Below are 25,918 nucleotides of genomic sequence, written 5' to 3'. Positions count from 1 at the left end.
GATTGAGATCTGAAATAAAGAGAGTGATATGACAATTCATGGAGTGATCTCTAAACATAAGTCGTTTTTGTTGAATTATGCTTATGTGGATTCTGTACCCTTCTATCTGCCTCTTTTGTTTCTTTCTTTATCCATCTGCCTCTTTTGTTTCTTTCTGCATCCATATCAAGGCGGGTTTGGAAGAGATAGTTAAAAGGTGCAATATGATTGCCAAGGGTGAAGGCCACATTTTATGTTGAAAATCTGCCTTTACCCATTCAGGCTAAGATGGAAAACTAATCCTGCGAGACAGACTACAGCTTCACCTTCACAATGTCCACTGTATAATAGCTTTTCCTTGACCATCATAAACGAAAGAGATTTGGCAGATGCTGGAAATCCAGCCCAACACACACAAAATTCTGAAGGAACTTGGCATCTATGGAAATGAATAAGCTGTTGATGTTTCGGGACCCTTCCTCAGGAATGGAAAGTAAGGTAGAAGGGGAAGCAGGGCAAGCTCGAAGGCAATAGGTGAAGACAGGTGGGTGGGAAAGGAAAAGGGCTGGAAAAGAAGGAATCAGATTGGAGAGCAGAGTGGACTGTGGCAGAAAGGGAAGGGGGAAGAGCAACAGTGGTAGGTGATAGGCAGGTGAGGAGAAGAGGTAAGAGGCCAGACTGGGAAATAGAAGAAGAAAGAAAGGGGAGGGAAAATTTTACTGTAAGGTGAAATTGATATTCATGCCATCAGGTTGGAGGTTCCCCAGATGGAATGTGAGGTGTTGCTCCTCCACCCTGAGAGTGGCCTTATCATGTTACAAAAGGAGATCATGAACCAACATGTTGGGACAGGAATGGGGATATGAACTAAAATGATTGGCCACTAGATGGATGGAATGAGATGCTTTACAAAGCTGTTCCTGCAGATTTCATCAGGATTCACCAAAGCATGGGAGGCTGCATCGGGAGCACAATGGAAGGACTATTTGGGGTCCTGACTGGAGGTGAGGGAACTGGTGAATGGGCAGGTAGAGCATTTTTCTCGATTTTAAAGACAGGTGCCAGGAGAGAGATTAGTGGGGAGGGTTGAATGGATAACGGAATCATGGAGGGAGCAATCTGTGCAGAAAGCCGAGATTGTTGCGGGGGAAGTAAAGATGTGTTTGGTGGCAGGATTTCACTGAAGATGACAGAAGTTGCAGCAAATGATGTGGTGGATGCAGAGATTCACATGGTGGTAGATGAGAACAAAAGGAACTCTATCCCTGTTAAGGCGACAGGAAGATGGTGTGAGTGCAGATGTCTGGGAAATGGAGGAGATGCAAGTGAGGGCACCATTAGTGGTGGAGGAAGGGAAACACTGTTCTTTGAAGAAAGAGGACATCTCTAATGTCCTGGAAAAGAAAGCCTTATTCTGAAAACAGATGCAGCAGAGATGAAAAAACTGAGAAAAGGAAATAGCATTTTTACAGGAGACCAGGTAGGAAGATGTACAGTATAGTCAAGATAGCTGTAGGATTCAGTAGGCTTATAAAAGATGTTGGCAAACAGTGATAGAGACAGAGAGGTCAAGGAAGGGGAGAGATGAATCAGAAATAGGCAGTGAATTTAAGGCAGGGTGAAAGCTAGAGGCAAAGTTGATGAAATTGATGCACTCAGCATGAATGCATGAAGCAGCTCCAATGCATTCATCAATGTAGTGCTGAGAGAGTTTGGGAGCATTACCAGGGAAGGGTTGGAACTGGACTTTTTCCATGTAGACAGCACAATGACGCAGGCATAACTGGGGCCCATGCGGGTGCTTGAAGCTACCTCTTCAGCTTGGAGAAAATGGGAGAAGCCCAAGGAGAAATTGCTGAGGGTGAGGACCAGTTCTGCCTGATGGTGGAAGCCGGCTGGTTCTTTTATTGAGAAAGAAGTGGAGAGCCTTAAGGCCTTCTTGATGGGGGATAGAAACGTACAGGGACTGAACATCCATGGTGAATATAAGGCGGCCAGGGCCAAGGAATTGAAAGTTGTTGAGGAAGTCAAGAGCATGTGAAGTGAACAAATTTTGTTGGAATTTCCCCCAACCAATACTTACATTAGGATTTTAAATGACATTGGATTTCCACACACATTGCTTTGAGAGAAATGATTTAAAAAGAACCACACTCACATACACTTACTGCAATTATTGAATACAAGTTTAAGGTAGGTCAACTTGCAACATTTTATAATACAGTTTATACACTTTGACTTAAATCAATTGTAAATTGTACACATTATTAACATAGAAACACAGAAAAACTACAGTGCAATACAGGCCCTTCAGCCCACAATTCTGTGCCGAACATGTCCTTACTTTAGAAATTACCTCAGGTTACCCATAGCCCTCTATTTTTCTAAGCTCCATCTACCTGTTCAGGAGTCTCCTAAAAGACCCTATCAGATCCGCCTCCACCACCATCGCAGGCAGCCCATTCCACGCACTCACCACTCTCTGCATAAAAAACTTCCCCCTGACATCTCCTCTGTACCTACTCCCAAGCATCTTAAAACTGTGCCCTCTTGTGCTAGCCATTTTAGCCCTGGGAAAAAGCCTCTGGCTATCCACACGATCAATGCCTCTCATCATTTTTTAATATTATTTTTCAAATTAACTGTCAAATAAAAAAGTTTGTCTGCAAGTATGAAACTAGCTTCTCATTTGCCATGATAAATCTCTATCATAGAAGCAGAATTAGGCCATTCGAGACTTCACCATTCCATGATGGCTGAATTATTATCCCTCTCAATCCCATTCTCCTACAATATCCTACTCTGATCTCTGGCTTCAGACTCATCAAAATAAATGGACTCACAGACAGTACATGGGATGGACAGTAGATTCCACTGTAAATGCTGAGAATCTCTGTAAACTTGTGCTCTGTACACTATGAATTTGTGCTTGCTTGAAAGAGCCAACAATTCCATGCAGAACTGGCAGAAGAATCAAGGACCATGTTGTTGAAATCAGTTTCCATACTAACTTAATGTTAGAAAAGGTTGAATTTAAAACCATAAAAGATGCAGCTAAGAAATAAAAACAAAATCTCAATGCATTGTACATATTAAAGCAGAGGTTGATTAGTAAGGACGTTGGTGGTTACAGGGAGAAGTCAGGAGGATGGAGTTGAGAGGGATAGTATATCAGCCATGGTAAAATGGCAGAAGAAGTTCGACGGGCCAAATGGATCAATTCTGCTCCTATGTCTTATGGTATTAGTAAAAGAAATTGAGTTGTTTTCTAATTCTTATTGGACCAAGCATTTGATCATTTACCTTGGATCACTAGCGTCACACTGTGGTGAATAGTAGTTGTAGCATTATGTTACATAAGCAGCATTCAAGTTTAGGAAAAATTAGATTTTCTGGATTACACTATCTGAATCTTTTTTAAATTCCATGATTTTCTTTGCATTTCATATTCAAAACTAGCAATTCCATCTTCTTAGTTCAACTTAATAAAAATCAGAACAGAATTAGGCTGTTTTCTTACATGTGAGGTCTTCTATTTCCATGTCCACAAATACTTTATGGTGACTAAAAGTTTTGATTCCATTGTTTAAAAGACAGACCAAAGTTTTTCTTTTAGCTGGTCTTGAGTTTCTGGCTGGTGTAAGTAGAGCACCTGAATATTTTTATCCTGGGTAGAATTATTCTTGATAAGGGAGAGGTGTATAGTTGGTGGGTTTGATAGGAATGTGCAGCAAGAGATCAGCCATGATCTTATTGAACAGTGGGAACGTTTTGAAGAATCTAATATCCTGCTTTTGCTCCTAATTCCATGTTTGCATAGATATGGATATGTGGAATGAGGGTGTTTCAGGCAATTAGTTACAGAGTTAGACTTGCATACAGAAACAGATTCATCCATGCCAGTCAAGTTGACTATCTGTGCTAATTCTATTTTTTTGTGCATCGGGCCCATATCACACGATTGGTTTTCTACCTTTGTTCCTGTCCAAATGCCTTTAAAACACTATTGTAGCTGCCTCTTCCACTTCCTCTGGCAGCTCATTCCAAATATCCACTCTTGTACTTACTGTGGAAAAGTTTCCTCCTCAGATCTCCTTTAAGAACTTCCCATCAAACCCATATCCTCAAATTTTAGACTTCCCTACTCATGGCAAGAAGTTGACTATCTACCATACTGATGTCCTCATAAATATTATAAATCTCTCTGAGGTTACTCTTCAGCCTCTTGCACTCTAGTGAGAACAAACGCAGTCTAGCCAAACTAGCTTTAAAGCCTCCCATTCCGGGCCACATCCTAGTGAATTTCTTCTGTATCCTTTCTAACATTACCATGTCCTTTCTGTAGTGTGGTGATCAGAATTACTCTTCATATTCTAAGTACAACCCAACATATGTATGCAACATGATGTAACCAACTCTTCTACTCAATACCCCTACCTATGAAGGCAAGCCAATTGTCTTCACAAACATGAGAAAATCTTAAGATGCTGGAGATCAAAGCGACACACACAAAATGATGAAGGAACTCAGCAGGCTGGGCAGCATCTATGGAAAAGAGTAACCAGTTAATGTTTTCAGCCAAGACCTTTCATGAGTCCTGATGAAGGGTCCCGGCCTGAAATGTTGTCTGTTTACTCTTTTCCATAGATACTACCTGGCCTGCTGAATTCCTCTGGCAGTTTGCATGTGAAGCTTCCTCATTACCCTATCCAATTGTGTTACAATTGCCAGGGAGCTATGAACTTGTACCAGGAGTCCTCAGTACTTTAGCGTTTCTCAGGTCCTGATGCAGGGTTTTGATTAGAAACTTTGACAAATCCTTTCCCTCCACAGCCGCTGTTTGACCTCCTTTGTTCCTCTAGCAGATTGTTTCTCCAGAGTCCAACATCGTCAGTCTCTTAGCTCCGTCTATCTTCCCTGCCATTTGCTATATCTGGCCTGCCAGTACATGATAACCCAAAATGCATTACCCCATTTTTCACTGAGTTTAATATCATCAGCCACCTAACTTTCCATCTGATCTGTATCCCTCTGTATATTTAGGTAACCATCCTCACTCTCTAGAACTCCACCAATCTTTGTGTCATCGGCAGACTTAACTATTGGAACACAGACGTTTTCACCCAAGTTATTTATATACATGAGAAATGATGAAGGTCCCAGCATCAATTGCTGAAATACATCACAGTTTTAATAGCCAGGAAACAACCCCCCCCCCCACTACCCCCATTGCACATGCATACGCACATGTCCCTGTGCATATGACAATAAATTCAACTTTGACTTTAATCTCCTCAAACTACTCACTCAGATGTGTAAGACAAGATTTTCCATGTGTTGGCTCTCCCCTAATAATTCTGTGCCTTTTCAAATGATCATAAATCTTATCCAAGAATATTTCCCAGGGTTCCCTACTGTATACACAAGGCCACTGGCCTGTTGTGAGTGTATCCCTACCACTGTTGTTGAATATGGGAACAACACCAACTACCGATAAGTACCTACCAGACTCTTGAGCCAGCTCTCAGCTCCCTCTGCGATCTGCTGAACCAGGCTCATTTTAAGCAGATGCAGATGAAAGGTATTGTGAAAAGCTGCTGAACGGGGGTTGAGCTATTGAAAATGCAGTAAGAGGTGGTGTCCAACTATGTGTTACAATCGTTGGATGCATGCCAAACAGAGAATAACGAACACGATATACACAGACTTCATGATCCATGTAGTAAAACCACAAAATTCTGTTAGTTTAGTTTTCATTTAGTTTGAATTACATCATCAGGAAATTATGGAATATGGAACACGTGCAAGAAGATGGGATTAGTTTAATTAGGTGTCATGGAGGCTTATAGGGCTTTTCTCTGTACTTTACTCTGCTTCTATAACAAAGAAAATTATAGTGCTACATTATCCAAACCCTAGGGCAGGCAAACTTATGGCATGCACAAACTTTTGTTTCCAGGCAGCATGCAGTGCCACCCCTGAACTCTTTAAACCCACCCATCTTAAAAAAATACATAAAGATTATCTTTACTGCCAAATGAAGTAGTAAATGATTTTGTTTACAACCTGAGAGAAGTGAGATTCTACCTGTAAAATTACCATATTGGCACCGGTGAGAACACGTGTCATTGCAATTCTCGCAGAACCCGTGTGCTCATCAGTATTTGGATGGTAAATGGTTGGGCCGGTCGGCATTGGCTTCACTCTGCTAGTGCTTTTCTTCTGTCACTTGTGACTGAACACTGGATGATAATGGTAAATATTGTAAACACCTCTACGAATGTGTTTTTTTTACCACAATACACTTATTTTATTTATCTTAGTAAACTGTTATTTAAGTTTATAGGTGAGATGTTTTTAACTTATGTGCATAAAAAGGAACTGCGGAAGAGATATTACGCGGCTGAGCAGCTGAGATCCAGGGCTGGAAGAGGCAGGGGGTAGAGGAATCGTCAGATGGTCTCAGTCTGTACTCTTCATTAGATACTGGTGAGTCTGACGGTACCTTGAAGGGGTGTGATCTGCAGAATGATCTGCAAAGGGGACAGAGAAGCTTCAAGATACGATGGTCGTGCGGAAGTGACACGTGCCGTGCACAAGCAGAGGTGATTTATTCCAATAGGTGTTTTTAGCTTAATTAGTTTGGTCCAACATCTTTGTAGCTGAACCAATCAAAAGGAACATCACTCAGTGGCCAAATGAGGCCATCTTTATGCTCCAGGACTATTCTGAACAGACTAACTGACAGATGTTCAAGGAGGCCGCCACAAACGCAGAAGACACAGACCTCGCCTCATCCGTCATCGGCCACATCAACAAGAGTGTCGATGACACTGGTACCTCAAGAATGATCATCTCGTGGCTGAAACAGCTCTGGCTGAACTCGGAGGTGTAATCCCGACTAAAATCCAGGGCTGATTACTTCTAGGCTGGAGACAGAACAGCTGTCAGAGTGGCCAGGAGAAATCTCATCTTAGGCATCAAGAGGGCAAAGGCCACCTATATCCGACACCCATCCCTGGCATATATCACTGAGCATCAGGGTTATTACTGTCTATGCAAGGAAAAACAGGGTCAAGTGTACCAGTGCCCCTTCCCTCCCTGACACTCTGAATAACTTTTAGGCATGCTTCAGCTACCAGCTGAGCAGCCACTGCCAGTAACAGCAGCAGGCGTGAGACGGACTCTGCAGAGAGTCAGCTCCCATAAGGTGACAACATCCCAGGCTGAGTACTCAGGGAGTGTTCACACCAGCCCACTGATGTCCTCACGGACATCTTCAATACTTCAATCAATCAAGCTGCTGTCCCCACATGCTTCAAATCAGCCACATCATACATGTACCAAAGAGCTCTACACATTCAGAGCTGAACAACTACCACCTACTGGCACGGATGCCAACATCGTGAAGTGCCTTGAACTGCTGATAATGGCACATATCAAAACTCCATTCCTGCCACATTGGACCCTCACTAATGTGCTTACCAACAGAACCGCCCAATGACAGATGCCATACCATCTGCTACGCTCCTGGCCTTGACATACCTACAAAAGAAGCGCACTCATGTTAGATTGCGGTTTCTGGATTTCATTTCAGCATTCAACACTATTGTCTCATAGACCTTGGTGAACACCCTCCTCGGTCTAATTACACCACTGTGCAACTGGGTGTTGGACCTTTGGATGCCCAACAGCTGCTCCTTCCCCATAATCCCCAACATTGCCCCCCACCCGGGCTGTGTGCTGAGCCCACTGCTGTACACTCTGCTCACAGATGACTACACGGCCAATCACATCGTCAAGTTCGCCGATAACGCAACAGTGGTGGGACTCATCACCAACAACAATGAGACGGCCTACAGAGAGGAGGTGGAAGAGATCGAGACCTAGTGCTAGGCAAATAACCTCTTCTTCAATGTCAACAAGACAAAGCAGTTGGCTATCAGCTTCAGGAGAACTTTTGCACCTCTTACACCCCTTTACATTAATGGCACAGCAGTGTAAACTGCAAGCAGTTTTGACTGGGATTGCACATCACTTACAAGCTCGTAGTCCTAGAACACATTCTACTCAGTTAAGAAAGGTCAGCAACACCTCTATTTTCTGAGGAGGCTGAAGCCTACTGGACACTACACATCCATACTCACATCACTCTACCGTCATTCAGTAGACAGCATCCTGACAAGCTGCATCACTGCTAGATATGGAACTGTTCCGTAGCAGTTAGGGAAACTCTACAACGGGCAGTCAAAACGGCCCAGTGGATCACTCGCACAAGCCTGTCTGCCATGAAGAACATATCTACAGAAAGATGCCAGAGAAGGACCTGCAATGTCATGAAGGATCCCACCCACTCTGCTCATGGACTCTTTGTCCCACTCCCATCAGGGAGGAGGCTACGTAGCATCCATGCCAGAAACAGCAGACTCAAAAACAGTTACTTTCCCCGCTGTAAGGCTAATCTGCACCTCCAACCACTAACTCCACCACTACCTTATTATTTCATGTCAGTCACCTTATGTACAGCCTAGCATTACTGTACAGCCTACAGTTACTTTATGGACAATCTATCTATATAAGCTATCTTAAGTATTTATATTTATTGTTTTTTTATTATTATTGTGTCCTTATCTTTCATGTATTTTTTGTACTGCATTGGATCTGGAGTAACAATTATTTGGTTCTCCTTTTCACTTGACCTTAAATAATCTTGAATCTTGAGGGACCTGCTCCACTGCTGTACTGTGCTACATTTTATGAGAGACTGCATAGGCTTGGGCCTTCATGCTTGGAGTGTAGGAAGCTGAGGGATGATTATAAGGTATATAAAATCCTGAGGGACATACTGTAGATAAAGAGCAGAGTCCTAGTCTTCATCACAGGATAGGGGAGCCCAGAACTAAACAGTATATCTAGAACTGGACAGTATAGATTTAAGGTGGGGGGGGGTGGTAAGCTTAATGGGGATCTGAAGGATAGGAAAGGGTGGTGAGGATATGGATTAAGCTGCCAGGGGATGTGTGGAAGCAGGTACAATTACAATATGTAAAAATAATTCAGTAGGTACATAGATAGGAAAGATTTAGAGGAATATGGGCTGAACGCAGGAAATGAATGAACCTGTACTGTATGAATCTGTGAATTTCATGGACAGTCGTTTTGGATAGGTATTTCAGTAGCTGATAGTACACCATCCCCATGCACATTCCCATCTACACATAAGTAACCCTTCATCCCCTTTTATCAAGTATCCGTCAACCTCAGTCTCCAAATGATCCTGTTTGTACCATTGTTCAGGGATGAGATTTCCAACATTTGTAACTCTTCTGGGGGATAAAAATCATCTTGTCACTTCTTTAACTGGCTGACCCTTTATTACTAAACAGTGACCCTTAGTTCTAGATTCTGCAATAAGATGAACTTCAGGTCCTCTTCTAAACTTGAAGCAAATACAAGCCCAACCTATCCAATCTTACCTAATTAGACAAACTTCCCATTCCGGGTATTAATCTAGTAAACCGCCTCTGAACTTTTTTTCTATGTATTAACATTCTTCCTTAATGAAAATATCCAGACAGTACTCAATGCACTAAATGTGGTCTCACCAATTCCCTTTATAACAGCAGCTTGTGGATTCAATTACCTGTTACTTACAAATATACATGCTAGCCTTCTGCAGACATCAGTTAAAGTTAGGACCTCATAATAAGCCATTGACTAGAAACAGAAGGTGAGGGAGAAGGATGAGGAAGGGATTTTCCACTTTAAGTTCCAGAAGTTACTTATCAAAGTTCTACTCCAAAGGTTTGTTAGCAAAATTAATTAAGGCCCACAAAGCAGAGTGGAAAATTGATTAGAAAATTGTCTCGAACAGAAAACGCAAAGTCCTGGTAAATTGTAAGGAGACTGTACGTTTTCCATGACTGCATAGGTTTCCTTGGGATATTCCGGGTTTTTTCCACTTTCCAAAGACTTAAGGGTTAGTAGGATAATTGGTCATATGAGTGTAATTGGACAGCTCGGTCTCTTTGGAACAGTAGTACCAGAAGAGGCTGGTACTGTGCTCTACCTCTAAATAAAATAATTGGCTGTCAGAAGATAATGATGGACTGACAGAACTGTTGGAAGCACATAGCATATTACATTTTTATAGAAGAGTGTGCAGGGAGACAATATAAACTAAGTGCATGATTCCAAACAGAATACTGGACCAGAAGATTCTGGGTGTGCATATGTGTAAACCTTTAAACTGACAGACCATAGTGAGTAACTATTTAGGAAAATAGGTGAGAGAATGGGCTTCTTAGGTACATTTAACGTCTGTATACATCCTGAAATTCTTTTTCTTCGCAAATATCCACAAAAACAGAGAAGCGCCCCAAAGAATGAAAGACAGTTAAACCTTAGAACCCCAAACCCACCACCCCAGCTCCCCCATCCCATGCTCAAGCAGCAGGAAGGCAACAACAGACACTATATTGATGCTTTACAAGGCATTGGTTAGACCAGAACTGGAGACTGTGTCCAATTCCAGCCATGCAGAAAGGCAAGCTGCAGTTGGAAGGTCCTTAGCTCACATGTTGAGCAGATCTGATTCTGAAGGTTCCTGCTGACTAACCCAATAAACAAGGTTAATTGCTCTTTGAGAGTCATCAGAAAGGGCACAGTTGTTACACTGGAGGCAGAGCTCAGGAATCTGGTTTGGCCTGGGCAGACTGCTCTGTCATACATCACCACTGCAAGTTGAGGATTCTGGGTGTTGACTTACAGAGAGGCCCCAATGTAGGAAAACTTCCAAGAGCAACAGGAAAATCTACGAGTGAAAGAGGAACTGGCCAAGGAAAATGTATGGGGCAAGTCATTGCTCACAGACAAAGATACTCCTGCTTTATTTGTGAATTCAAGCTTCTTTTTGTACATATGTTCTCTATATTAACAATCCTGAATAAATCTTACCTCAACAAACAAGTCTTAATCTATCAATCTTTCTGCCATATATATCAACTTCAACAACGTCCATTAAAAACACCTGGCAGAAGTCATTCTGCAGTCCTGCCAAGAATAACCGTTTTGCACTTTGCACCCCTAACACTACCAAACAGGGGCAGCACAACCACGTTCCTTAAAGGACACCTCTGATGCAATAGTAACATGGGAGTTAATCGCACTAAGGAAAGATAAATTAGCAAGGAAGCCACAGCACAAGCAAGTGGAGAGTCCAGTAAAAGCAAAAGAAAGATTGCCAACTAAATCATGATGTTTTTAGGCATATCAGGCAACATTGGTGGAAAACTTGAGCACACACACAAAACGCTTGAGGAACTCAACAGGTGTGACAGCATCAATGCAGGAATAAAACAATTGATGAACACGCTCAGCCCGAAATGATGGCTATTTATTTCTCTGCATAGATGCTGCCTGAACTGCTGAATTTCTCCAGCATTTTGTGTGTGTGTTGCTCAAGATTTCCATTATCAGCAGAAACCTTTCAGTCACCGTATCTGGGGAAAGCTCATATTTCAATTCTGATGAAAGGTCATCATTCTGAAATGTGGACTTACAGTACTTTCTTCACAGATACTGTTAACGTGCTGAGCGTCACCAGCGTTTTCTGAATTTACTTTATGCCAACATATTGTTTGACTTTCTAATTGCTTGCTGAACCTGACGAACAGAGAGGACCATCGGAACAACACCGTTCGATCTCTGGAGATCACAGAGACTGCTGATGCTGGAATCCAGAGCAACATCAATCTGCTGGAGAAACTCAGCAGGTCGAGTGCCATCTGTTGGGGGGAAGGAACTTTTGGCTTCTCAGGTCAAAGCTCCCTGTTAGGACCATTCAGTCTCTAATTTTATAAATTTTTATACCAGAGAGAAAGCGCTCACACTTTTCCACATTATATTGTAAAACTCAGATTTATCCTTCTCCTTTGTTTTGAACAGGGTAATATTTACTCATTTGGAGCATAACTGAGCCGTTTGCCCCATCAGAAATTCTCACTTTGATCGTGGATTGGTTCCACTGCCTTTTTGACAACTTTTTAAACTGTTAATAAAAGCAGAATACCTTTTCTCAAAGAATTCTTAAAGAATCCTTATTTTAAAAGCAGTAACCACAAGGTCTGGGCCCCAGGCAACTCAACTTCAGCCAACATTCATCAGATGGCTGAAGTCCCTGTAGGCACCACCTACTTACCCCTCTTTTTAATTCCCAGATCCTACTGTCCCTCTCATACTCTTCTGTTTATCCTCATCCTTTCTGTGCATCTCTCTGTGTGTCCTTTTAATTTTTTTTCTCTCTCAGTGGTCACTTCAGTAGCATGAGAGAAAATAAGAAAAGCAACTGTACAGTTTCTGAGGTGCCAGAGGCTACAGATTTGGTTCATTGTTCTCCTCAGCTTCGCTTTTCTCCTTTTATTGATAATATTTAACTTGTCAAAAAGTAGCTGTATGAAAGCTTCTTACACACACACACACATTTTTATATAAAATAAGTAGTGTAAAAAGAAGAAAGCATAGTGAGGTAATGTGTGTGGGTTCACTGTCCATTCAGAAATCTGATGGTGGAGGGGAAGAAGCTGTTTCTGAAATATTGAATGTGTGTCTCCAGGCTCCTGTGCTGCCTTGGTGGTAACAATGAGAAGAGGGCACCTGCTGGGTGATGGGGGTCCTTAATGATGGATGCTGTCTTTCTGAGGCATCGCCTTTTGAAGGTGTCCTTGATGTTAGGGAGGTTAGTGCCCATAATGGATCTGGCTGAATTTACTACTTTGCACCTTTTACCGATCCTGTGCAGTGGCCCCTCCAGACCAGATGGTGATGCAGCCAGTTAGAATGCTCTCCATCTGTAGAAATTTGTAGAATCCTTTGGTGATTTGCCAATTCTTCTCAAGCTCCTAATAAAATATAGCCACTGCCATTCTTTGTAATTCAGATTCCGTTTATTGTCATTTAGAAACCACAAATGCAATACAGTTTAAAAAATGAGACAATGTTCCTCCAGAATGATATCAGAAAAGCACATGACAAAACAGAGTGCACCAGAAAATCCACATAACGTTTGACAATCCCCAATCCAGAGTCCGGAGAGGCTGCCGCGTATTAATATTGCGCTACCATCTTAGCGCGTTCCCCGGAAAGGAGCTCCAAATCCACCAGACCAAAACAAGACCAAAAACTACAAGACCTGCACAAAACCACATAGTTACAACATTTAGTTACAACAGTGCAAACGATAGCATAATTGATAAAAAACAGACCATGGGCACAGTAAAAATAGTCCGAAGATGTTAAAAGAATATATGTTCAAAAGAAACCACCACACAGTTTCCACAAGTCCTCAGGGTCCCTGGTAGACTCATCATTCCATGCAGGCGGCAGAAGAGAATATGCCCGCTATGGACTTCGACTCAGCCTCGCAGACGCAGCACACAATGAAAGCTCCATCGAACCCAGCCTCGCAGACACCGAAAGCGACCTGACCGCAGCGGACTCCAAGTCCGTCGAATCTCCGAGCCTCTGACCATTTCCTCCGGCACAGCTTCTCCAAGCACCATCCTCTGCCGAGCGTATTAAGGCGCCCCGCCAACGGCCATCGGCAACGCGACCCCGAGGACTGGGGGCCTGTTCTTCCCAGCAGAGACCTGGACCTCACAGCAGCAGCAGCAACGAAGAAGGTCTTCCTGGAGATGTTTCCAATGTTCCTCTGTGCTCCCATATCTGTTTTTCATCCGATTATGATTGCGCACGGCTCCCTGCTTCACAAATAACAGATAACCAGCTCCAGAATGGCCGCTGCAAGCTGCGTCGTGCCGCCATCTTGGAGGTAATTGCATCAACATAGTAGGAGCAGAATAGATCTTTGGAGATGTTGACACCCAAGAACTTGAAACTGCTTACTCTTTCCACTACTGATTCCTCAATGAGGACTGGTGTGTGTTCCCTCGATTTCTCCTTCTTAAAGTCAGGCAATCAATTTCTTGGTCATAATGACATTGGGTGCAAGGTTGTCATTGTGACACCACTCAACCAGCTGATCTATCTCACTCTTGTCATCCTCCTTGTCATTATCTGAAATTCCGACAACAATAGGAGTATTGTTGGCAAATTTATAGATGGCGTTTGTGCTGTATCTAGCCACCCAATCGTGGGTTTAGAGAAAGTAGAGCAGTGGGCTAAGCATACATCCTTGAGGTAGGCCAGTGTTGACCGTCAATGAGGAGGAGGTGTTATTTCTGATCCGCACGGACTGTGGTCTCCCAGGGAGGAAGTCAAGGATCCATTTGCAGAGGAAGGTATAGAGGTTCAGATTCTAGAGCTTGTTGATAAGAACTGAGGGTATGATGGTGTTGAATCCTGAGCTGTAATCAATAACCAGCAGTTTAACATGGATATTGCTATTGTCCAGGTGATCCAAGGCTGAGTGGAGAGCCAGTGAGTTTGCATCCGCTGTAGACCTATTGTGGTGATAGGTAATTTGCAGCTGGTCCAGGTGCTTGCTTAGACAGGCGTTGATTCTGGCCATGACCAACATTTCAAAGCACTGTGAGTGCCACTGTGTGATGTGACTGCAGCAATGAGAGATCGCAGACACCCTTAAACACTCCTGCCAGTTGGTTGGCACAGGTTTTTAGAGCCCTACCAGGTACACCAGTAGGGCCTGACGCCTTGTGAGGGTTAACCCTCTTAAAAAATGTTCTGACGTCAACCTCTGAGACATGGTCACCAGAAGCTGCAAGAACTTGTGCAGGTATAGTTGTATTTTCCCTTTCAAAGTGTGCATAAAAGGTTTTGCTTTGTAGGAAGTAACAGCAGATTACAGATTATAATATATTTAATAACTAACAGCTACGACTTTGTTTGGACTTATTTATCCTGCAGTGGTTTTCATTTGAAGTGGGTGCCACACATCTCTCTTCTCCAAAATTATAGGCTTTGAGGAATTATAATGAAATCATTTGTAACATCACTGGCAAGTTGATGCTTCTCTCACAGTAAAAATGATTTGGGTAAAACAACTTGCAGATGTACAAGGGGAAATCTGCGAAGAGTAATTCATGTAATAAATGAGAGCTATGACAGCTGTAAATTACTAAGTGCAACCTATTGTTTGATGTTACATTAACCATAGAACGTAAAATTATAAGATGTAATTTGTTCAGGATAATTAATTAAAACAATGAACCATCATATAATTGATGTTGTGTGGCTTGATTTTATCTGAGTCTGTCTGTCTCTGTCTATTTATCGTGTGTGTGTGTGTGTGTGTGTGTGTGTGTGTGTGTGTATGGAGGATATATCAGTACATGATTTTTCAATGATTTCATTTTTTTTCTTGCAATTATTCTACTTTTTGTCCCATCTGTGGCCTTATCTCAACTTAACTATCAAGATTTCCTTCTCATGTTAATTACGTAAGCTTGCAAATTTATTTGAGGTATTAAGTGCATGCACATTGGCCTGTATATGTGTCTTTCAGTCTTTTTGACACTGCGTGGTGCTGTGGCTCCTTCAAGCAATGTCATTATGCTCCAACACTAGATTCATTTCTCATCTGACGTCTGTTTTTTCAGTCTTTTGTTCCTTCCGCTTGGTGACTCATTGCCGCCTCAGACGTCATTACTCTTGGACTGTCGCAATCTCTGATGACCCTGTCCTCCATTCTTCAACTGTCTGTTTTTCATTCCCCTCTCTCCCAGCACTATCATCCCCAATGATCCATTCCCATTCGAGTAGAGTTCTTATCTTCGCATTGGCAAATAAAACCCATCCCCAAACCCCCAACACCACCCCCACACTGACCAAGATACCCTTCAATTTAGGGCCATGAGATTGACAACAGCCCAAGGAATGCTTATATTTGGTATTGTCATTCAAAAATTGACTTCAATGCACTTTTCATCCTTTGTTTCAGTCCTATCTTCCTTTCTTACTTGTTATTTCATTTTTTGCAAATAATGTAAATTTAATGTATTGTTATTGTTTCATACATCCTGGCATATGTTCTGAGGGGCTCAATTAACTTTATCAGTTTGGTCGAAATGCTCACCGATTTCGCTGACTGAAGCATCGTGGGAGACTGAAGCATTGTGACGACAGGCGGGGTGTTTATAAATCACTGCCTGCTGTGGGAAGAATGTCCCTGTACTCGTGCAGTCTCCCCCCCCCCACCCCCACCCTCTCCCTCTCTCTCTCAATGGAAAGTGAGAGCTTGCTGGCCCTTGAGATGAGGGTTGGGGTGGCTCTTGGAGAGGCAACGAGGGAAGTTGGTAACATTGGAACTGTGAGTTGCCGGTCTTCACTCTTGTAGTTGCAGAACCTCTCTCCCTCGCTGGAGAACTTGTCAGAGATACCGAGGTGTTGGGCATGGACTATAGTTTTGTTGGACTCTGGATCGAGGTCTTTTTGGAAGCTTTTACTCCTGCTTGCATGGTGGGGAAATGGGTGGGGGTCAGTGCTTCAGCTGGCACAACTGGGGGAGGGTGGGGGTTGATGCTTTAGTTGCTGCTTGTATGGAGGGTCGGGGTGGAGGGGCTTCAGTGTTCGATCATTCATTCTATGGGGTCTCTTGTTTCATGGATGTCTGTGAAGAGTATGAATTTCAGGTTGCATACTGTATAAATTTTCTGATATTAAAGGAACCAAAATGCAATGAAAGGAATTATCTTTGTCCCATTTGTATATGATGCAGATCCATTGTAAAGAAAGCAGAGCATCCTCTGCAAGGGATCAAAACGAAGAGTGTGAGGATTTCTCACAACTGGCGGCAGAGGTTATTTGGCCCATCAGTTCTATGTCAGCTTCCAGCAGAGCCATCTCTGAGTTCAACTTCCCTTCTACTTACTTCCCTGTAATGCTGTAATTTGTTCTTGTTCACATTCCCATCAACTTCCCCCTTAATTTTCTTCTGTCACCTAGCTAGACCTAGAGGCAATTTACAGTAGTCATCTAAAAAACATTAACCACCAGTTACAATAGTCCTATCCTTTTTATCCCCATTTGTTTCAATACCCACAGATTTGGCTGTTCTCCAACATACTAGAGGCAATTTGCAATGACCAATCAGTCTGTTTATCTGTGCATCTTCATTACTTGGGAAGACAGAGCACCTTCAGAGGGAGAGCATGCAAACTGCACACAAACAGGGTTGATCCCTGATCTCAGGAATTGTGGAGTAACAGCTCTGCTAGCTGCAAAACTCTATCAGCACGTCTTTGGGATGTGGAAGGAAACTGGGGCACCTGCCCAAAACCAAAGTAGTCATGAGAGAGCATGCAGAATCCACACTAGTCCTATTAATGTCAGGATCCACCAGTTGGGTCCCTGCAGCTATAAGGCAGCAGCTCTATTTTTACCACTTTAACTATCTACGCTGAGACTAATACAAACTTCGTGCGCATATGCTGATTGTGGGGGGTTAACACTAATGACTACAAAATCCGGGCTTTATTGAGATATCATGAAGCAAGAAGGATTTCAATCATTCATTGAAAATTGATATTTCTTGGGAAATCTTACTCAGTAGTATTTCATATGAGCAGGATTGGGTGTAATTTTCACTCATTAGTTAGAACTATTTTAAATTTTAATGATAGTTCAGAGATGTTTCCTTTATCAGAAGTGCTTAAAATCAAAGCCTCTAGATAATAATGGATTTGCTGTTTTCAATGTTTTTGATTTACTTTAGACTTCTGGCAATTACTGTTTTGTGTTCCCCTTAACTGTAATAGCACAGTGGATTAATTCAAAAGAACAGGTTTACCGATCGAGATGGCATGTATGACTGCAACAGGAAAGTAATGAAGAGAGTAACATTACTGAACAATTCTTCATGCCTTTACAAACAGTCATAAATGTGCTATTGGTGATTTAGAAGCTGACTGTTTCCTTGCTTTCTTGGCTGGCAACAATAAAGTATGTATGATTGCATGAAGATAAAACTGTTAATAAGGACCAATAAGATTTTTGACCTACAAACAGATGTACAAGATAAATTTGTCCAGTCTTGGATCATAAATGGAGTGCTCAGTATAATTTTGTGAAACCTGTTAAATTAAGAACATCAACACAGAAGAGGATATCCCGTAAAGATTTGCCAATGCACTATCGAGACTAAAATCCAGGTTTTAGTGTTAGAACATTTACTGACAAGAAGGGCCAGAAAACCTCAAGCCAAATCTGTTCTCATTTTTCATCCAAACAAGCTCACAAGCTGTCTTACAAACTTATCACCAACACAACATCAATAAGTAATTTCCAGAATTAGAAGAAATTTACAAAGAGAAGGTTGAGACTTGGCAAACTCAACTTGATCTCATGGGGTTGGAAATGCTAAATAGTTCTATTACTGACATAAGTCTGCAATTATCCAGCATAATATCTTAGAACCAATCTTGAAAGGGGCTTTAAAATAAGTAACTTTCTTGTAAGTGCTCATTTCAATTTGGTTAGCAATTTATTGGATCAATTTAACGTTTCATTTCAAATGTTTTAGTTCTGAGTCTTAATTTGCACAAAACTCTCCATTATGTCCTGAAATTCAATGCAAATTATTTCAATGAGAAAAGATTAATCGGATGGCGAGTTGAGCTAAACGTCTCCACAACCACTTCCTTACTGGCAAACTTTTAGAGCTTCTCCATCATTTTGTGAATACTAGGATTAGAACAGAAGAATAAAATGTAAGAATCTAATTACAGCTGAGGATTTGTGCTTGCCTTTGAATTAAAATTTTCCAATGTTTACCAGAATTTTTACTATCTTACAATATAAAATAACTACAATCACTTTTTATATTTTAAAATGCACTCATTCAGAATATGAATCTGGATCCTGTAAGTAAGTAACAAATGGTACAGGTACAATGAAAACCTTGTTTTTGTAGGAATTGCAATTACAAAAAGTGCCGTGCCATAACATCAAGCTAATGAATTTAGTGATTGCCAGCAATAATAATGTTCACTCCAAGAAATACATTTCAATTTTCCAGCAAGATAATTATCTTCCACTGATGTGGTTGAATGAAGCTTTTCTGTTTCACATCTGGTTTTTAGTGTGGTAATCTATGAATTTTTGATTGATGATCCATTCAGAGGTAGACTTTCAAGGCATTGATGATTTAGTCCTGAGAGGTATTCAGTTCTCAAAGCAAGGGAATGCATTTTGAACTGAATTGCATTTATGATATTTTTGGATTGTTGGAAGTTACATGCAACAGGAAGACTCTTCAAAGATCCAAATGTAAGTATGGGAGTGACTTCTTTTTACCTGCATCCTGATCGATGTGCAGAAATATTTGTTATGTGTATAAATAATCCAGTATCTCTTGCAATCTCTCAATGTTGTAAAGGCCCATTGTAGTTGATAAAGTACTTTACGGACGTCATCAACCTCATAAAATGTTGTGAATCTTTTTAAACTGCTCTGCTAACACTCCAAATTTGTGAGCACTGAGGCTGAAAGTAATCCCTACATATCTTCTTTTAAGCTATTTTGTTTCTTTTAAGTGAAGATGGACAGACATTGGATAGGGCATTGGATGGGTTGAAGTGTGTCTATTTTAATGCAAAAAGGATCATGAACAAGGAAAATGAACTTAGAGCATGGATCAATACATGGAAATACATCATTGTGGCCAATACAGAGAGTTTGCTGTCATAAGAGCAGGAAGGCTGCTGGATGTTCTGATGTTTAGATGTTTCAAAAGGGTCAGGGAGGGAGTTCAAAGAGGTGGGGGGAGTGGCATGATAATAATGGATATTGTCATATTTGCAGAAAGGGAGGATGTCATGAAGGAGCCATCTACAGATCCAGCGTGGGTGGAAACCAGAACAGACAGGGAGAAGTCACTCAGTTAGGTTTGTTCTATAGACCTTCTCCATCCCAGTAATGATGACACAGAAGATCAGGAGGTAGATTTTGTAAAGATGCAAAAATAACAGAGTTGTTGTCATCAAATTCTCTAGTATTGATTGGCACTGCCGAAGCCCAAAAGGTTGAGATGAGATGGACTTTGTTAGGTGTGTATAGCAAACAATATGTAAAGACGCTGAAAAGAGAGGAGCCCATACTAAGTCTGGTACTAGGCAATAAACTATGTCAGTTGTTAGACCTCTCAGTGTGTGAGAATTTCAGAGGTCAGCTGGTCTGAAAAAAAAACACTAAGCAACTACCATCAACAGATCACTTGCAATACCAGAGGAAACAACACACTGGACCATTGCTACACCACCATCAAAAATGCCACCATGCTATTCCACACCCTTACTTCAGAAAGTCTGATCACCTAGCTGCAGTTCTACTCCCTGAGTATAGGCAGAGACTGAAGGCTGCAGCACCAGCAGTGAGGACCGAGAAGGTATGGAGAAGAGCAGCACAGGAGCGCCTACAGGTCTGCTTTGGATCAGTGGACTGGAGTGTATTCAGGGATCTATCTTCGAACCTGGATGAGTATGTTGCAGTTGTTACTGACTTTATTAAGACCTGTGTGGATGAGTGTGTCACCACAAAGACTTACTGTACATTCCCAAACCAAAGGCAGTGGATGAACCAGGAGGTGCGTCGTCTGCTGAAGGCTAGTTCTGTGGCATTCAAGTCTGGTGACCCAGGCCTGTAACAGAAAACCAGGTGTGATTTGCGAGGGCTTTTTCAAAGATGAAGAGACAATTTTGAACGAGGTTGGAGGTGACATTGGATGCATGGCCTAATCCCAAATAATAATGAGGCAACCTACACAGAAGAAGTCATCACCCTGACACAGTGGTGTCAAGGAAACAACCTCTCCCTCAATGTCGCAAGAACAAAGGAGCTGGTTGTGGACTACAGAAGGAATGGAAAAGGGCTAACCCCTATTGACAGCAATGGATCTGCAGGTGAGAGGGTGAACAGCTTTAAGTTCCTTGGTATAAACATCACTGAGGATCTCATGTGGTCTGTACATACCGGCTGTGTGGTGAAAATGGTACAGGAGCACTTCTTTCACCTCAGACGGTTGAAGAAGTTTGTTATGGACCTCCAAGTCCTAAGAATTTTCTACAGAGTCATAACTGAGAGCATCCTGACAGGCTGTATTACTGCCTGGTATGGGAACTGTACTTCCCTCAGTCGCAGGACTCTGCAGAGAGTGGTGCGGACAGCCCAGCCCATCTGTAAATGCAGCCTTCCCACTATTCAGGACATTTGCAAAGACAGATGTGTAAAAAAGGCCCGAAGGATCATTGGGGACCTGAGTCACCCCAGTCACAAACTGTTCCAGCTGCTACCATCCAGGAAACCGTACCGCAGCATAAAAGCCAGGACCAACAGGCTCCGGGACAGCTTCTTCCACCAGGCCATCAGACTGATTAATTCACACTGATACAATTGTATTTCTATGCTATATTGACTGTCCTGTTGTACATACTGTTTATTATAAATTGTACATTACACATTTAGATGGAAACATATTGTAAAGATTTTTACTCCTCGTGTATGTGAAGGATGTAAGTAATAAAGTCAATTCAATTCAATTCAAAATTGGTGTACAGCTACATCCCAAAGAAGAGGAAGTATTCTAAAGGCAGAATGGTACAATGTGGCTGACAAGGGAAGTCAAAGCCAATATTAAAGGGAAAGAGAGGGCATATAACAGATTAAAAATTAGTGGGAAGTTCAAAAATTTCTAAAACCAGCAGAAGGCAGCTAAAAGATACATAAAGTGGGAAAAGATGAAATACAAAGCCAATAATATAAAAATTATCAAAAATGATCTCAAAAGTGTTTTTACAGATATAAAAAGTGTGAAAGAGAGGCGAAAGTAGATATTGGACTGCTGGAAAATGATGCTGCAGAGATAGTAATGGGGGACAATGAAATTGAGAATGAACTGAATAAGTGTTTTGAACCAGTCTTCATTGTGGAAGACACGAAAGTTTGACAGCGTCAAGGGGCAGAATCGAGTGCAGTTACTATTATTAGGGAGACTGAAAAGTCTGAAGGTAGATAAATCAACTGAATCTGATGGACTGCACCTCAGGGTTCTAAAAAAGGTAGCTGAAAAGATTGTGGTGACATTAGTAATGATCTTTCAAGGATCAATAGATTTAGCCATGGTTCCAGAGGACTGGAAAATTGCAAACATCACTCCACTCTTCAAGAAATGAGGGAGGCAGAAGAAAGGAAATTAAAGGCCATTAGCCTGACCTCAGTGGTTGGAAGGATGTTGGAGTTAATGATTAAGGATGAGGTCTCAGGGTACTTGGAGGCAGATAACTAAATAGGCCAAAGTCAGCATGGTTTCCTTTAGGGAAAATCTTGCCAGACAAATACTGTATGTTGGAATTGTTTGTAGAACTAACAAGCAGGACAGACAAAGAGAATCGGTGGATGTTGTGTACTTGGATTTTCAGAAGGCCTTTGGCAAGGTGCTGCACATGAGGCTGCCAAACAAGATTAGAACTCATGTTATTACAGGAAAGGTACCAGCATGGATAGAGCATTAGTCAATTGCAAGGGACAGAGTGGGAAAGAAGGGATCCTTGTCGGGGCTGCCAACGAATAGCAGTGTTCCACAGGGATTTATGTTGAGACCACTTGTTTTTATCTTTTATATCAAGTTTGTGGATGATACAATGTCAGATGGATGGGGCAAGTACAGTTGAGGAAGTAGAGAGGCTGCAGAAGGACTTGGACAGATTAGAAGAATGGGCAAAGAGGTGGCAGATGTAACACAGTGTCAGGAAGTGTATGGTCATGCACTTTGGTAGAAGAAATAAAAGCATAGACTACTTCTTAAATAGGAAGGAAATTCAAAAATCTGAGGTGGAAAGTGATTTGGAAGTCCCTGTGTAGGATTCCCTAAAGGTTAATTTGCAGGTTGAGTCAGTGGCCAGGAAGGCAAATACAATGGTAGCATTAATTTCATGAAGACTAGAATATAAAAGCAAAGATGTAATGCTGAGGCTTTATAAGGCACTGGTGAGGCCTCATTTGGAGTATTGTGAGGAGTTTTAAGCCCCTTATTTAAGAAAGGCTCTGCTGACTTTTGAGAAGGTCCAGAGGAGATTCACACAAATGATTCTGGGAAAGAAAGGGTTATCATATGAGCAGCGACTGAAGGCTCTGGAGTTGTACTTGCTGACATTTAGAACAATGGGGGGGGCGGGAATCCAAAAATGTTTTCTTTGGTGGGAGAATCTAGGAGCAGAAGGCATAGCCTTAAAATAGAGGGATGTTCATATAGACCAGAGATGAGGAGGAATTTCTTTAGCCGGTGGGGTGGTGGATCTGTGGAATTCATTCTCACAGGCAATTGTGGAGTCCATTGAGTGCAGTGATGGGTGGAGGCCGATAAGTTTTTGTTTAGTCATGGTGTGAAAGGCTGTTGGGAGAAGGCAGGAGAATGGTGTTGAGAGGGAAGTGGATCAGCAGACTTAATGGACCGAATGGCCTAATTCTGCTCCTATGTCTTATGGTCTTATGATACTGTGTTCGTTTCTGGTTGTCTGATTATGGAAAGATGTGGAAGCTTTAGCTAGGGTGTAGAGGAGATTTACCATGAAACTGTCTTAAAAAGTGAACGTGGCTGTGATGAGAGACCTTGATGAGAATGGTTTGGACCGGAGTAGCCGAGGTTGAAATAGAGACACAGTATAAAGCTGGAACAAGAACTGAGCAATAACAAAATGATAGGAGATATCTGTAGTAGGGCTTACGACTCTAAACCTCAGTTCAGGTGCTCTATAAATACTCAATTCTTGGTGTCCAAAACATGACTGCCAATCAATCCTTAAAGCTATCCATACTCCGGAGAGTTAGAGCATCTAAATGCCGGAAGCTGAAGCGGGTGGGTGTATGTCATAACAATGCCTTTTGAGGTTAGGCTGAATGAGCTAGGTCTTTTCTCTCTGGAGCAAAGGAGGATGAGAGGTGACTTGATAGAGTTGTACAAGGACAAGAATGGATAGTCTGAGACTTTTTGCCAGGGCAGAAATATTTAACATGAAGGGTGTAATTTTAAAGTGATTGGAAGAAAGTATAGAGAAGATATTAGAGGTAGTTTTTTTTTTATGCAGAGATTAGTGGGTGTGTGAAGCGCACTTGCCAGAGGTGGTGGTAGAGAAAGATAATTTAGGGACATTTAAGAGATTCTTAGATAGTTGCATGGTTGAAAGAAAAATGGAGGACTATGTGGGGGGTAGGATTAGATTGATTTTAGAGTGTGATTAAAGGTTTGCACTGTGCTGTACTGTTCTACATCCTAGGAAATTTAAATGACTGCAGGTTCAATTCTACTTATTCATAAGTAACTAAAAGTGCAATGATTGTTTTAATGAGGATGCATAGGAACAGAAAATACTATTACAGTTAAAATAGCTTTTACAAAACAGCCATTCCACCATTTCCATTCTGCAATCTTTTTATGCTGGATATTAATCCACTTTCCTCTTGACCTATTGTTTGGCTTAAAGTTCAGTTAATTGAGTGATTAGTTGAAAAGCAATATTTTGTGGTGTTAGCTGGAGGAATAGATGGGAGTTCTCCTATGGAAATGGCAGGTGATCATGTTATAGCATAGGCAAAGGATGCCAACAGAAAACAGCACTGGACACCTAGAAGACTGAGGGTGGGATATAATTCAATGGGGAACAAATGTGTGTTGACAGATCAGAGAGATGCACAGTGAGCAGAACAAGGTGCAGTTTTATATGCTGCTTGAGGAACTCCAGTTTATGCAGGGAGGTTGGAAGATAGGAAAATGTTTGATGGTTAGTGAAAAATCTTGCCCTTAGGAAGAGGCAGTTCCAAAATAACTATCCAGTTAATTCCACATCACTAAAATGTCCCTCAACAATGACTAGGAAATATGTTTGTGGAAATTGATGAAAAAATGAGTCTCATTAATAATTTAGGTGCAGACCTTTTCATGGAAAGATCGAAAACGCTAAACTGCCTCTTCTCTTTACACATATGCCTTACTTGTTTGATAGAAGCTTTCTTAACTGACTACATCAAAGAACTCTCTACTCATGAGTTAGAATTGTCAGTCAAATGATGTCTTCTTTTCCTACAATACATATGTAATTTGTTTTTCTGGTAATAAACTTCATTATATCAACAACATTGGATTTTGAATGAATATTCTATGCTGTTTATTTAAATTAAAATGAAAGAGCTATCATCATTTTGATCTGTTTCCATGGTTGTCGATATCATCAAGTCCTGTTTTTTGGGGAAATAAGACTGAACCATAAGCATTAGAAACAAGCTTTTCTGAAGTACTTTAATTTTATTTGGGATTCTCAGTTCACTGTTGAGAACAACTGCGTAATCTTATGTTCCTGGTTCTCATTCAGTAATACATTTATAAGCAAGAGTTATCCAAGTTCGTCACTATTAGCCAAGTTCATCCAAATCCATCTGTCTGTGGTCCAGTACCATGTTAAATGGAGCAGAGAACTAATTATGCAATGGTGGGGATTGTAAGTGAAATATTTTTGAGTAAGTTCTGGAGCAATTGTTGGTAATGGGTTCCAAAAGGTTAAGTCATCTTATTCAAATTTTGGGGAGGTCAGGGTAGTATGACTGATTTAGGCAACATGGACTTCAGAAAGTCCTTTGACAAGCCCTCATATATGAGATTAGTCCAACAGGTAACCTATGGGACTCATTGCAATTTAGCAAATTGGATCCCAAATTAGCATGGTAACAGAAGGCAGCGGGTGATAGTTGAGGGTGTACTTGTAATTGGAAACCTATCACCACTGGCATGTAATGTATATATTTCTGTATACATAAATAATCAGGGTATGAATGTAGGGGTTATGATGAGAAAGCTTGAAGATGGCATGAAAATTGATGGTATCATTAATGGCCAGTTTGGTAGTCATCTTCTACAGAATAATATTGATAAGTTCGTAAGAAGGATAAAGAAATAATGGTGTGATATCTGCTTTTTTTG

Source organism: Hypanus sabinus, chromosome 5, assembly GCF_030144855.1.
Source record: "Hypanus sabinus isolate sHypSab1 chromosome 5, sHypSab1.hap1, whole genome shotgun sequence".
NCBI classification, from domain to species: domain Eukaryota; kingdom Metazoa; phylum Chordata; class Chondrichthyes; order Myliobatiformes; family Dasyatidae; genus Hypanus; species Hypanus sabinus.
Note: the sequence above shows the minus strand (reverse complement) of the source record.